This window comes from Chenopodium album, chromosome 7, assembly GCF_948465745.1.
Source record: "Chenopodium album chromosome 7, dcCheAlbu1.1, whole genome shotgun sequence".
NCBI classification, from domain to species: Eukaryota; Viridiplantae; Streptophyta; class Magnoliopsida; order Caryophyllales; family Amaranthaceae; genus Chenopodium; species Chenopodium album.
The window spans coordinates 9840154-9856150 of NC_137840.1; the positions used below are offsets into that span (position 1 = coordinate 9840154).

At 32.8% G+C, this 15997-nt stretch overlaps 1 long non-coding RNA gene across 10 annotated transcripts; it reads right to left on the reverse strand.

Moving 5' to 3' along the window:
• Positions 1-601: 601 nt before the first annotated feature.
• Positions 602-7844, reverse strand: LOC145638897 (uncharacterized). 10 transcript variants are annotated; one of them, XR_014114733.1, is made up of 11 exons: positions 6972-7844; positions 6269-6366; positions 5820-5945; positions 5248-5302; positions 5040-5141; positions 4579-4876; positions 2580-2759; positions 2392-2454; positions 2145-2292; positions 1868-1939; positions 602-1020 (listed from the first exon to the last, which is right to left on the reverse strand). It is a non-coding gene; the product is annotated as an uncharacterized LOC145638897 (long non-coding RNA). The 10 variants fall into 10 exon arrangements; XR_014114732.1 differs by having other exon boundaries at positions 4572-4876; XR_014114734.1 differs by having other exon boundaries at positions 4656-4876; positions 6972-7841.
• Positions 7845-15997: the final 8153 nt, after the last annotated feature.

Sequence of the window (15997 nt, forward strand, 5' to 3'; positions counted from 1 at the left end):
CTCCCCCTCAAGTAAGGAGTGTTCAAAAATACCGTTATAGAAGTGCATAATCAAATAGTGTACGTATTAGAATCCATTATAGAAGAGAAAAATCAAGGTCTTGAAACAGTACATAAGCAGAGTTCAAAAATACCGTTATAGAAGTGCAGAATCAAGGTCTTGAAGTGTACGTATTAGAATCCATTCAAGTTTTTGTTAGCAAGATACCACTTGGATGGTGTAAGATATTTGTTTTGCAATTGTATTAGACATAAAAATACACTTGTATATACCATAGATTGATCTTTTTCATTGAGAGGGAAATTCTGATAGTATTCCTGATTCTATCTGTTGTCATTGCCAAGTTGTGCTAATATCCCAACAGTTAGGTCGCAATACAATTTTCTTTATGACATTTCACCCCCTGTGCCTAGGTACGGAAATGGACTTTACCTACGATCAGATTTTGATGAATTCATTCATTCAACGGACCTGCTGTATATGAGAATATGAACAAAAAAAAACTGAGGAATATGGACTGAATTTCACTTGCAGATGGTGGAATAACAAACAATTGAAGAACTTTGCCATTAAGTCTACCTTTACAATCGTCCTTCACTACTATGCCTGAAATCAATACAATTTCAATAAAATCTGTAAACTAACAAAAGTCCTGCATCAATAAATGTCTATAAGAGGAGGCATTTACATAATGATGATTCAGATTCATACTAATAATGAAAATATAAGATCTGCTCACTAAGAACTTCTTTCCACAGATTGAGACCATTTGATAGTTGACCTCACCAAAGCATCAATTGGATCAATACATTTCTTAAGTAAAGGGTTATCAGGGGGTAAAAGCTCATGCATGTCATGAGATGCAATGTTGACCATGTTTACGGCTCTCACTAACAGAACTTGAAGCGCAATTCTTAGTAAGTTCCGAGCCCTTTCAATGTCTTTTGTGTCCAAAGCTTCAATGGCAAGACGCACGGTGTGTTCCATGGTTGCTTTATCCGGAAGCCTGACCTCAAATCCCTACCAAGGAATTTAGAAGGGAGATGAATTGTTGGTATATTATGGTTGTGTTATATTAACCCTGATCACTCATAAGAGCAAGGGTTAAAAAAGAGAGATCAAGTGTCACACATTCATAATGCAAAGCTACAAAACCAAATCGTATGTAAACCATAAACACATATTGTACTTCAACAGATGCCCCCAGGCAAATCAGGGTTAAAAAAAGAAGTTCCATTGTGCATCTTAGAACTTGATGCCCAAGAAAATTGCAGTAACTCATCAGACATCTAACAACATAAAAGCCTATGCTTAATACAACTATTGTAGGAGAGCGAATTCAATACTCAATATAGAACAGAAAACTCTACTCATAACCCAAATGAATATAAAGAAAACCACAACAAAGCTCAAATTCAAAGTGCTGCTTATAACTAAAGTAAAACTTCTCTATTTGAATTGATCAGTATAGAAAAAACCTTTTAAAATGCCAAATGTTATGGGAAGTTCAACAGAAAGGGCTAAGGAGTGGTAACGTAAAGGCACTGGAACAAGAAGAGAGGTGTTATTTTAAAGACTCATGAGATACTCATATGTATCGTTTCTTCAAAAGTTTGACTAAAGTACATTCCAGCAAAACCCAAAACTTGTATCCCAATCGTACTGCCAGCACATTTCATCATTATAGAGTCATAGACTCCAAGAAGAAAGCAGATGAAGGACAAAAGACCTTTTTTCATCTTATTTTATACGAAGTATTTGGGGAGGTAGGTTGGGGTGAGAATTCAAGGAATTGAAAACAGGTTTTTCTTGTATAATTCTACATTTGGACATTACATATTGGCTACACATTAATGTGAATACGAACCTTAAAGACACACATAGTTCCATCTTTGTATGTGAATTGCTTTGTTTCCTTAGATACATTTGCTTCGGGTATCTGTCAATTTCAATTTTATGTCCAACCAATTAGAAAAATATTTTAAATAAAAAAGTGGAAAAATAAATTGATTACTGTTAACAATACTAATGCACAAAAACAAAATTAAAATCAACAAATCATCAACAAACACAAAATAACACTGATTAAAATCATTAAAAATCCAAATAAAAATTACAAAAGATTGACGAACAAAGCGATATACCTGATATTCGTTGATGTGTGAAACAGCTATGATTTTCCATAAAAAAACATAGCAACATCTACGATATACAAGCTCTGGCCTTCACGACAGCTGTATGCTCAGACAGTTTCAAAACTGGCTGCTGAGAATGCTGGTTCCATACCAATAGCTGATATTTTTTTCATGAAATTTGCAAATTAATCACCTTTCAGAATATCTTTAATTGGCAAACCACTTACTATTTTAAAATTAAATACTATCTAATTACCTGATTGTCATCGCCTCCTGATGCAAGCTCCCTATCATCATGAGACCATTTTAACCCACACACCTAAAGAATGACATATAATAATATTCTTAATGATCACAAACCAAAAAAAATTGATCAAATTAAGCAGCAACAATAATAGATTAGTACTCTACATTCCAGTAAGAAAGACAAAACATTGCCTTTACCTCAGATTTATGTCCAACAAGCTTGCTAACATAGTAATTCGAGACCCGAAGATCGTGTTGAAGTATGTTCCTGTCTCTACTTTCGGAGGCAAGTATACGGGAACTCTATGCCAAAACACCAGCTCTTATTTGATGACCACTCAAAGTTCTTAACTTTTTGCATTGAACTCCATCTCATACCTAAATCAAATCAACCATTGTTACATGTCTACATTAAAACTTTCATGAAATGAATAAAGAACAATTCTAGCACAAACTGGAGCTTCACAAACTGCTGCCACTGATCTAAACCAGGTTAGGGAGACAAAGAGAGCAAATGAAAAAATTAAAATCCCAAAAATTATTAGTAATAAAACTAAGAAAATATTATTCTAACTAAAAAGCGAGCAATATTCACAATAATAATAAGTACTTTAGTTAGCTCATAATAAACACAAAAACCTCAATAGCTCAAAGACTGAGACCCCGACTTCATCATCGCTGCTTTGTTGGTTTGGTCACCAAAATTTCGATTAAATGTCAAACCCACAAATCATCAACTTAGATAAATGTAAACAGTAAAACCACAATAATTCTCCCAACAGTTCATGAAATAATTGTCTAATAAACTGTTGAAATAAGCCAGCTTTCCCGACTTGACTAACTAAAATTTCCTCAATTAATACAATAATTAAGCAATAAAAATTGTTCCTTAAAAAGAAAAACACCAGCTTACTGTAGACACCTAAAAATGTCTCCCTAAAACCAAACCCGATGATGAACAACCTTTCACCGCCGCTATTGGTCGGGTTCAGTATTTAATTCCGACAGTGCTTATTATTTTATTGTTTTATTATTTAGTTTTGGCCCAAACCTTTTATTTATTTTATTTAATTATTTTCTTATTTTAGCCCAAATAATAATAAATCAGAAAATGGCCCGAAATTATCAATCGACACTTAAAATGCTGAACGAAATTAGGGTTAAAAATGTATTTAGACGGAAAAGCAGGCTGGGAATTCCCGCGCCACGGCAGGTACCCACCGTGTCACAAGAATCATTCCCGTCTGACGGTGGGATTTCCCGTGACACGGGAATTTCCGTGTCTTTTCCGCGTAAACCCTTAACGCGTTTTCTTCCCCGTTTACTAAAAATTTCCCGCGTCACACCAAAAATACATCGTGTCACAGGAAAGCTTCTCGTCTGACGGTGGGATTTCCCGTGTCACGGTACAGTTTGCCGTGTCGCGGGATACTTTTTAGGGTTTTTATCATTTTAGGGTTCCGTGTGCTCCCTCAGCACATTTTCTCTATAAATACCCCCTCATTTCTGATGTACGGGGCATCAATTAATTCTGGAATTGATTTTTTCTCTCTTCTATGCTTTAGCCTAAACACTAGCCTACCCTTATTTCAAAATTCCTTCTTCAAGTGCTCAAAGGAGTCCATACTTTACTCGTGGTTCTATCCTTAAACCAAGGCGTGAAAGGTAGAACTTTTTGAGGGTTTGGCCCCAAATCAACTATACTTTATTTAATTTAATTTAATTGTTGTTTTATTAATATTTCCTTGAAGTTACTAACTCGTTTATTATTTTGTAGTTGCAAACAAACAGAATCAAAGTAAGAATTATGTTCCTTTTATTTCTATTATTTTTCTAACGATTTTATATTGTTGGAACTATGGTTAAATTGCTTCCAATATTAATGTTTATTCTGTTATATTTTTTTATTGATCATCATATTGCATGTTTAAAGGGAATATGTAATTGAAAATCACGCCTAATAAGATAATTTGGAAAACCGGTTTAGGATCCTTTTTAATCTTGTTATTAATTGAAGTGATCACCAATATTTTAGAATAATGTGTGCAATAATATTTAACCAATTTAGCTAAATAATATTTTGGAGCGAATTGAATATTTTGTTTGTATGCCTTTGAGATCGCAGGAATCACTTTTCACCATAAGAATCGAGTAGAGGCCAATACGGGCGAATGTGACTCCATGACTCACTTCGTACCATCATCCCCGATCCTCTTTTCGTGGTTCCGAACCATATGGAGTTAGTAATCTCATGGATTATGAATGGGGTGTAACCTTCACGGGTCAATCGTTGTTGCCTATCGTTGTCCCTTATCGTGGTTGCCTTTTTATGATCCGTGAACGGTTTACAAGTTCCTTAAAAAACTTGTTGGCGGCTCCCTACTTTCTTTGTCCCTAATTGTATTATGTCAATTCCCACTTCCTATGAGTGCCAAGCATATTCACAACATGCTTTAATGTAGGCGCACTTCGAGCGACGTCTACACTTACCTTACCTGAAAACACCCATATGTAGAGAGAGAAAGCGAGGTGAGAGAAATGAGTAGCCAAATTAGCCTATACATTTTTCTAATCAACTCAAGCAAAACAACACTATTAACAATCAAAATTAAAGCTGATAGAATTCGAATTAAAAAGAACCAGTAGATCAGAAAATACCTCTTTATCGATGAGCTTACTGAAGAATTTCTCAGCTTGAAGAACTTGTTCCGTAATCTTCAATATTGTGCTCGTGCCATGGAAATTTAAAATCTTCAAAGTCTGGTTTTAATCAGTGTTCAGTGTGCAAGGGAAGGAGAAAGAGCTTAATCAGTGAAAAATACGATAATTCACGAAAAAAACATGAATTAATTAGAAGAGAAGTTACCCCATATCAATGTCATTGTAATCATCGTCCGCCATTGAAGATTGTTGAAGCTTGCCTGAAACAACCGCAAATACCCTAAATTGTTTCGGGAACCAAAAACCCTCAAAAACAAAACAAAACAAAAATCATAAAATTTTCATGTACTATAAACCCTAAAAAACAAAACAAAAGTCCCAAAATTAACAAATAGATGAAAAGAAAACAAATGGATCTAGCACATTCGAATTGAAGAAAGAGAAAGAATGAAAACCTCTTCTTCGGAAAGAGGCTTATACTATATAAGCTGACCAATCTGCTCATCAAGTTTTTGAATAATCCACCAATATAGAACCCTTAATTGACTATGCTAACATCAATTTAACAACAATGTGAAATTAAACTCTCAAATGTTTTTTTTTTTTTTTTTTTTTTTTTTTTTGTAAAGAGGGAAAACCACATGAACCATTCTGCAAAATTTACAAACCCCATTTTTTTAAAAATAAATAAATAAATAAAATTACAAACCCCACAGCCATAATTTGTTAAATCATTCAAGAAACACTGTTCATAAGAGACTCGAAGTGATCATTTACCTATTTCAATATTGGAGAGCAGATGAAGCCCAACTTAGAGAAAAGAAACTGAAAAAAGGGTTTAGTCTCCTCCGAGTTTGAACAAACTCACAAACCTCCATATTCTTCTAGATCTCCTCTTTCGCCCTGATATCCAACAAAGCCCGAGCAAGCGGGCTCCTCATTAGCCATAAAAAGAAGTAACACTACTATTGTAGCTTAGAATGCCAGAATGTGAAACCATTATTGAAAAATAAAAGGCAAAATAGTAAATTGTTGCATGCATGAAACAAAAAATCCATTGATCAAAGTAAACAACAATCAAAGCTGATCAATTAATCAAGCAAAGATGAAATATCAAAATCAAACCAAACAATAAAAAAATGGACCAAGATGGAGAAAACCAAAGCAAAAATTATGAATTGAAACAAAATCTAAAATTATAAAAAGAAATTAAAACTGCAAATTACCTGAAATTGCAAGAGGATTGATGAGAAAGAAAATGACAAAGTGTAATCAGTCACCGATCGAAAGACAGGGAACCCCCAAAAACGATAGCATGGAAACCCTAGGATAGATATTTTATGGATCAAAATCAGAATCAAATAATATATTTCACGTCAAAACTAAAGGAATATATATTTTTATTATCATTACAAAATGCAGCTTCACAATTATGACAATTTGTGTATAATTTCCCAACAATACCATCTCTCCTAACTCTAAACTCATCTCCATAATAAAGATGCTACCTTTAGTGTAGTTCTATAATCCCTAAATATCTACCCCTAAATTTTTCAATTCTGAAATCATCCAAATGCATCTTTACCCCACAACCACCACTCTATTTGCAACTAACACCCACCAATTATATCAGATTTTTATGCTATAATTAGCAATATATAATTGGAAAATAAAACAATAGAAAACATTGACAAAAATTAGGAATCAACAAAATTATGAAACCGAAACCACCTAAAAATCTAAGTTTGAAGATTATACTATCAATTTTCGAAAACAAACCATTGACGAAGATTAAACTAATCAGATCCAACAAAAACAAAATCTAAGTTAAAACAAAATCAGATCCAACAAAAATAGACAAAACTAATGACATTGAAAGAATAAACTAAATTAAAAAGAAAATCATAGGTAGAAGAAATGAGGCAGTACCATTTTGGTGTCATATTCCGGATTCAACCAAACTCCATCTATTTGCTCGCATGCCTATTCCCACTTTCATTACATGAATTAGGCCAAACTGCTCCTGATAAGCTACAAACCAAAAGAAAAATTCATCAGAAACCCTAAATCAATAAAATTTGAGAAACTAAAAACAAAATTAAACTAATCAATTAGGTAATCTATAAAAATAATTAGAAATCCTAAATCAAACTGAAAATAAAGCACCCAAATCCTAACTATTTTATAAAACAAAAATGAAATACTAGAAAAACCAATTACCAAAAAAAAATAATACAAATCATAGAAAAGAGAGGAGAATTAAAACCCTCTTGCTTCCATTAAAGAAGTCTCGTCATCTTGCTGCAAACTAAAAAAAAAAAATCAACAAAATCATAAACATAAAAAAAACCCCCTAAATTTCGCACAATATCCAAATCATGTTCAATCAAAACTACTATAATCAACCAAATTCATAAATTAATGTTAAATGAGATATAAATGAGCTGCGAGACAACAACTGGGAGGGAGAAACAGAGGTAAGCTCCATTTTTTAGATGTAAGAATTCGCTGGAAAACTACGATCAACGGCGGAAGAACCGAGGTCAGGAGCCGCTTCCATTAGAGAATTCCGAAAAAGAGGTAAGCTCTATTTTTGAGATGTGAGCTTTGCACAGAGAAATGTTAAAAGTAGGAAGGAGAGAGAAAATGGTGGTATGAGAGAGGAGAGATGAATGGAGATGAGGTGACTACTGAAGAAAAGGAACCGAATAAAGGGTAAAAGGCAGTAAAACAAAAAGGTAAAAACAAAATCAAAAATAAAAATAAAACAGGAACAAAAAAGAAAAGGCAAGGGGTAAAAACGTGAATTTACTGTTCATAAGAATTTTGAGCAAAAAAAATAGGCATGACTTAAGGGCAAAATCGATATTTTACTGTTCATAAGAAAAAGTAAAAAAATGCAACCTTCTCCCTTGAATTTGGCTTTTAAGGGTTATGGATATATAAGTCATGTTACTTATTTAGTTATTTTCACAATAATCACAAAACTATTTTTCTGAAAGTTCCTAATGATAAATTGAATCATTGTAGCTTTATTGGGAATGTTGCCTTCTTTTATGAAGGAGCTAATAAATACACGATGAGATATGTATGTTGAAGGTGATGATTTGTAATACAAATAACGATCCATATATAAAGAAAGATTATGAGAAAAGATGAATTAGCTCCATCATTATGTGAGATATTTACCCTTGGGTAATACTCCCTCACGAAAATGCTCTCATTTAATTTATTATTTAAACTTTTAAAATGTATTTAAATGATTAAAAAAATTAAATGGCTTGATTAGATACTAAGTCTTGTTTGTTCACAAATTTTTATATATGACTAGAAACACGGCGGCGTGAGATAGGGGTTATTCTGTGCAAGGTTACTCAGTTAAGGGTTGCTTGGTTGGTCAGGGGTTACTCGATCAGGAGTTGTGTGGTCGGGATTTCTAAGTCGGTTTGGGGTTACTTTATCGGTTAGGGGTTTTTCAGTCAAGGGTTACTCAATCGGCTAGGAGTTACCCGATCATTGTTTTGGTGTGTGTGAGCTTGCCGCAGGATGTGTCACCCCAAAAAAAGCTATTGTTTGTTTATATTTTCACATTAATTTGGTAAGTAAAATGATTGCATTGCTGATCGATTTAGAACCTCTTGTAGGTCAACTTGATTAGGTTTAATTTATGGATTGCACTTTAAAGGGGGAGGGTAATAAAGAAAATTCCTTCTCATAGTTACCTTAGTGAGGATTGAACTCTCTAATCTCATGGTTAGGAGGTTTCTTCCTTACCTCAACACTTTGTTGGTATTTATCGATCATTTTTCAACATACACTTTAATGAGAGCATCATATAATGATTTTCAAGGAAGCAGGAAATGAAGCATAAAAGGAAAAAGGAAAATAAAGTTGGTTATAATAATCCAATTTAAGGGTTCATTCTCTTTCATTGGTCCTAACCAGTATCGGTCACCAACCTATTATAATAGGTCAAGCTAACATGTATCAACATGTAATTGGTCCGAAAAAAAGAACCCCTGTACTCGCTTAACCATCACCTTCATTACCCAGCCACCACCGTTAGCCACTTACAACAACCAGCCACCACTACCGTTAGCCCCCCCCAGGTATTCCCCCACCTCCGAACAACCTCGCCCTTTCCCCCATCCCCCCACTATAGAAATGACTCGCCTCACAAGTCCACCATTGAAACCTCTCTTCTCTCTCTTTCTTTCACCAGCAAAACCCTCACCTCTCTTCCCCTAGATAATATTCCCCATCCTAGCAAGAGGAGATAAACTAAGACTCGGCCCGCTAGCTCGCCTTCAACCGCCTTAAAAAAGTGCGGGTTTGGACAAGGTTATAAATATATGTTTAGTTAAAATCTGATCCCAATCATGACTAAAAAAAAGCCCGACAAGCCAGCCACCTTTTTTGCGGGTTTGGACATGATAAAGATTTGATGTGAAGGTTTGGGCTCGACCTGCTAAGAATTTTTTTCTTACCACCTCTACCCTTCCCTACCTGAACTATCACCAAAACCTCCCTCCTTCGCATCCCCGATGCCACCAAACCTCCCTTTTCCTAATTCTTACCACCAAATTGAAGAGAAAGAAAGAGATGTGTGTAGGACTGTAGGAGAGAAGAGGAGAGTTATGAGTCACTAGGTGCAGGGAGGGGGGGTCTGCCGGCAATGGGAAAGGGGAAAGGGAAAGGGAAGGTTGTCCAAATGGGTAGTCAAATGGCCAAGGGTCAACATAAAAATACCTTTTCATCAAGTCAATGCTGGTTTGGGATCAACAAAATCAAATGGTCTCCAAATTACAAATTATTTATAGATAATCTAAAGTTGTTATTATTTAATGCGAATATTTTACCAAAGCTGATATAAAGTTGAGATTATTTTTACCAACTTTTCCAAGGAAAAAAAAAAAAAGATAAGTTAAAACGTTATTATATTAAATGGACAAATCCAAGCGAAATTCATCTTTTTCTATTCCAACTCCATGGGTTTTTGTTTTTTTACTATGCTTTTGCAAAAATAATAACTTCTAAATATGCTCATTACTAATTTCTTATGTATTGTATTAGAAGAGTTAACCAGTTAAACAAATTATATTATCATGTTGCAGTTAAGCTTCTCGCTGAACAAAACTTGGAGAAAACACTTTTGGATTTCAAACAACAATTAAAGAAAAATCAAATTGTAGTTGTTCAAATTTGTTTTCCAACAAAATTTGTCAATACAAACGTACTGAGATCTTCTCCACGAATTATACCTGGTTCATGGATCGAAAATCAACGGTTCATGCTAGATGTGACCGAGGGGTACTTGTGTTAATCGTTAACCCGTGTTTATTCCTGTGATAAAAAGACTAACAGCAGTAGCTCGTTTAGCATCATTGACACCCTTATCCTGTACTTGTCTACTATGGAAGAGGCGACATATCTTCTTAATAGGCTGGTTTCGGTCTCTACATTTCAACTTAGGTGCCCTCAATGGGCACCTAATTTGCATATATACAAGTAGGCCTGGTTATTGGGAGGGTCAGTGCGGGCCGGGATGGGTCACTAGTGGGCCGGGTCGATTTCGGTTCAAGAGAAATATTTAGCGGGCCAGGGTCAGATCAGGGTCGTTGTAAGTCAGGGTTAGTGCAAAATTAAACGGGTTAATAATGGGCCTCTAAAAATTAACTTGTATTTTATTTGAGATTGATCTTATTTTTTTCCCCAACAAATTAACAAAATACAAAAGAATCAAATTCATATCATTCCCTTTTTTTTGTTCCCCTTAATTTAAGTCAAAAACTCAAAATCATACCCAAAAATTTAAGTCAAAATCTCATAATATTTACATCACTCATTTTCATATTCTCTCTCCTCCTCTCTCACTCTCCATCCTTGCGTATAATACAAGTCTCATCATTGAAATTGTCCAAAACCAAGTAATTTCAAGGAAACCTATATCATATGTGGAACTTTGGCAATACCTGTGTTTGATCCTTATACTAATCGATTTGTTGGAGTTTATGAAGTTGTAATAGCGTCTACTGAAATTGACCTTGCTGTCGTTTATATAATCTGCAATCTTCTTAAGGTTAGACTCTTTTCACTGATTTGTATCCCCCGTTCTCTACATAACTATACCCCTCTAGCTCATTTTACTTGCTATGTCTTACCAATTTCACACTAAGAACTTTTTTGGTAAAAATGTGGGCATGTACTATATGATGCAAAATCTTTCATTTGTTAGGTCGGGAAATGAGAGAAATTTGGAGATTTATTTTTTAGATAAGTCACGTGACTAACACGTGATAGTCAACGGCCGGAGCTCCGGCGTTGACCACCACGCAAGCTCATTCAAGTAACTTATACAAACAAAATGCAATTTAAAGGTCATTTTTCAAAAATTCGACCACTTAAAAGGTCATTTTTCACAATTTTCTCTTTGTAAATATCTAACAATAACATATAATACTTCTAATTTTGTGAATTATGATAATATACAAAATAATACTACTATCAATCATCATATTATTACTTCTTTTTTATTAGGTGAGGGATAGCTTAGGTGGTGTTTCAATGAATGTTACAAGGGAGGTGGGGTGAATTGTAATATAACGAATTAGTCAAACTTTTGCAGAATTATAAAAACTAGAGTGTATCCGTGCTAGCGCACGGTATACATGTAACATATATATTTAGAAAGAAAAAATAATAGGAAAGATGGAAGTTTTTCAAAAAAATGATGGAAGTTACTTAATAGGAGATTATAAAAGTAAAAAAAATAATAAAAAAACCTAAACTCATGAGAGTTAAGGATTGAGGTTTTGGAGAAATTTCATAAACTTACTCTGTAATTATAATATAGATAAATAAATAAATAAATAAATAAAAGGGAAATTCTCTTTGGTAACACTGTAATTTTTTATTTTCTCAGTGGTAAATTGTAAAAATTCTTATTATACTTTGTAAACTTCAATTATTTATAATTATTCAATGGTGAACTTAATGAAACAACATACTTAATGCTTAACCATAGTTAACATTTTCTTAAAATAAATTCCTAAAATGTCCTCACTTAATACACTCAGTTAAAATGTCCTAAAATGTCCTCACTTAATACACTCAATAAATTCCTAAAATGTCCTCACTTAATACACCCAGAAATTAGAAGACCCGCAAAAAAATTAAACCATTCCTCCATTTTCAAACAAGACCCGGTTCAATTTATTCAAGTGAAGCCCACAAGGAAACCATTAACATTTTCTGATCGAAGCTCTACCACCAGCCACCGCCACTAATGTTAATTTGGGTGATTGACAGAATTATCGGTAGTGACAGTTGATTCTGAACGCCCAATAGAAATTAAGTTAGGTGCTTGGTCACAGGCTAACGGGGGGGTCTAGGGTGTTTTCGGCGGGGTAGTTTTCAAGGAGGAAGGTTATTTCAAGTGAGTTTAGGACGATTTGGGTGGGTGATGAAGTTGGGTCGGTTGATGATGGTTCGGGCAATGGTTCTGGTGATGATAGCGATGGCGGCTAGGAGGTGATTATGGTTGCTGTGTAGTGGTTCTAATTGCTGGCAGTAGTTTTTGGGTTGAAGGATTTTGGAGGAAAAGCTAGAATCGAGGATTAAGGTTAATTAATCATTAAATCTTTAATAAACTAGGGTTAAGCTTCTAACTCCATTAATGTCACCATCGAATAGTTATAACAAATTAAAGTTTACCAACGATAATAAGAATTTTTACAGTTTACCACTGAGAAAATAAAAAAGTATAGTGTTATCAAATAAAAACTCCCTAAAAACTATAAGGATCTCAAAAGTGCAAAGAGAGTTTTTATGTGAAAAACTTGCTTCTTGGCCCTAAATAAGAAGAAAAACCACATCCATAAGAAATTTTAGGAAAAGAATTTATACTAGTATAGGACAAAGGACTAATACAAACTAAAGACACTTACTTCACGTTTCTCAACAAACTTAAAGCCCCAAGTAACAAGCTAAGGGCTTGTTTTGATTGATTGAATGAATTGAGCAGAATTGAACTAAACTAAACTAAACTTATTGAACCTGAAATGAACTTAATTGAATATTTTATGAGAGAAGGAAATGAAGAACTTAACTTAACTTAACTTAACTTAACTTAACTTATTAAAGCTGAGCTGAAATGAACTAAATTGAAAATAATCTGAAGAGAACAGGCCCTAAGTCCATCAACTTATTACTATTTTCTTCTATTTCTCTCTTCTCTTATCTTGTCCTAGCTTCACCCAAAGCTAACCAATTCACTCAAACTCCCAATTTTCAAATTGCAACTCGAAAAGATTAACTCTAATATAAAAATATAAGAACACTCTTTGTAACTTGTGTGGAATAATACTCTTAACTTGATTCTAAAAATAAAAGATAAAATTATTATATTTGAGTAGGGGGTGAGTTTTTCAACTGAATTGAAAAAATTATTATATTTGAGTAGGGGTGAGTTTTTCAACTGAATTGAAATACTTTTTTATTTATAGACTCACCTAACTTACTAAAAAAAGGCATGTCCTAGAAATCAGGGAATGATCCTTCTTCATGGAGAGTAGTCCGCAAGAAGAGGCAATTAGCATATAGCAGATTTTGTTTTCACAACAAACCACACGTTTTCATTAAAAATAAAACCTTTTTGTTTTCAAAAGATAAAATTTAAAACCAACTGTTTTCCTACAAATATGCCACTCATAATTAGAGTCGTACATAGTTTAATCTGAACCGTAACCAAACTAAACCAAACCGTATTTTAACGGTTTGGTTTGGTATACGGTTTATAAAATTACAGTATGGTTTTGAATTTTTTTGTGAATACAGTTTACATTTGGTTTGGTTTTTCAAAAAGTATAAACCAAACCAAACCGTAAACCAATAAACCGTATTTTAATATTTATGTAATTTTTAAATAAAAAATTAGTTACTATATATTATAAAAAAAATTTATAAAAAAAATCCATGAAAAGAAAAAAGACTATACGGTTAGTACTTAATACTTCAATAAGTCATATTTTGTACAATTTAATCCCTTTGTACTAATTATTTAAACTTTATTATAAACTAATGAAGTATTATTTGACAATTTATAGGAAAAAATGACGTTTCATCATAAACCGTACCAAATCGTATTATCACCGTTTGGTTTGGTTTCAATACTAATAGGTTTGTTTAGGTTTGAAAAATTGACCTTACCATATTTTGCGGTTTGGTTTGGTTTGGACTCAAACTGCACCAAACCAAACCATGTTCACCCCTACTCATAATATATCATACATTTAAACAATCAAACACTTATTAGAATGTAAATAAGTTAGCCCGAGTCACCATTAAAACCATAAAGACAATATTGGGTAATTATAGCTTCCCTTTTGGTAACGTTTCAGGTAGCCATGATGACATTGATTCTCATCACCTATCGGCTCTCTAAACACCAAAATATAGTATTATTTCCTTTTTTTTTTTTCTTTTATAGCATTTCATTTTGTGAAATCTCCAACGAAAAAAAAAACCAATTAGGAATCTTCCTACTAATAACATATATGGAGTATTTTCCTTAAATAAAATTAACCTTATTTAACTTTCATACTAGGTTAGATCCCATGTCATGGACGGTGATCTATAGTTATAAGCTAAGGGTGTGTTTTATTCACCTGATTTTAACGATCTGAACTTATCTTAACTTATCTGATCTTACCTGAACTTATAAGCCCTTATTAGAACTTATTTTAGTTATAAATTGAACTTGGTAGCCCTGGTTAACCCTTATCACAACTTATCTGAACTTATTTTTTCTAAACTTATCTTATTAACCTTATCTGAACTTATTAACCCTTATCTAAACTTATTACCCCTAAAATAAGTGAAAATAAGGTGAACAGAACAGTGCCTAAATTAGCCCCATATGATGCACGACATAAAATATTTCAAACCATTAATAGCAATGGTATTTAGATCTAAATAATTTTGAAGATAGTAAAAATTTAATCAAATTATGCAATACAGTGTACTCTAATATTGGGAGTAATTATATTTGGAAGACAAATAGTTTTTTTTTTTTTTTTTTTTTTTTTTTTTTTTTTTTTTTTTTTTTTTTATAAATCCATAATTATGTTAAAAAATATATAGAAAATAACATACTTCGTAATATAATAATTGTCTTAAAAAAATTATACTTCGTATATATTTTAATAATTTAAGGTAAAAAATACGAAGGATTAAAAAAAAAAGGAAAAATAAAAAAATTAGAATATGATGTCAGTAATTGATTAAGGCGGGAAATATTTTTACCACAACTTGACATCTGTACAATTTAAATAGGGAATTATGTCAACGATTGTTACTTTGGTTATATTTACTAGATTAACTCCCATGCGATGCACGGATATAATAAAAGAATTTATAATTATCTAAACTTCAAATATATATCAGTCAAAATATGTAAAATCTTTATATTACATACGATATTATTAACATAAATCCAACTATAAAAATTAAAATAATATAGACAAAAGAAAATTTATGTCTACAATAAAATTTTGCAAACTTTGTAATTAGATGGGGTAATCACATATATAAAAGGTAGATATTTGTTTTCCTTAAGATTTTTAAAAGAAAAAGTATTGATAACTTTAAAGTTTAATGTACTGTATTAAACTACTTTGCAATCAATAATTAGATTTTTTTTTTAAAAAAAAATAAAAAAATAGGCGGGAAAAAAATGAATGAGAAGCTAACACATATACAATTTGAAAAAGTAATGATGTCAGCGGTTGTTACTTTAGTAATATTTATAGATAGATTCTAGTTATTGATATAATGCATAGTTGCATAGGGGTGTCCGTTTGTTTTTTGTTTGGATTTATGCCAAATCCGATCCGATCTAAATTATAAATCGGTTTCAATTTTTCAATCCTATCCATTCTAAATTTCTCTCCTAATCC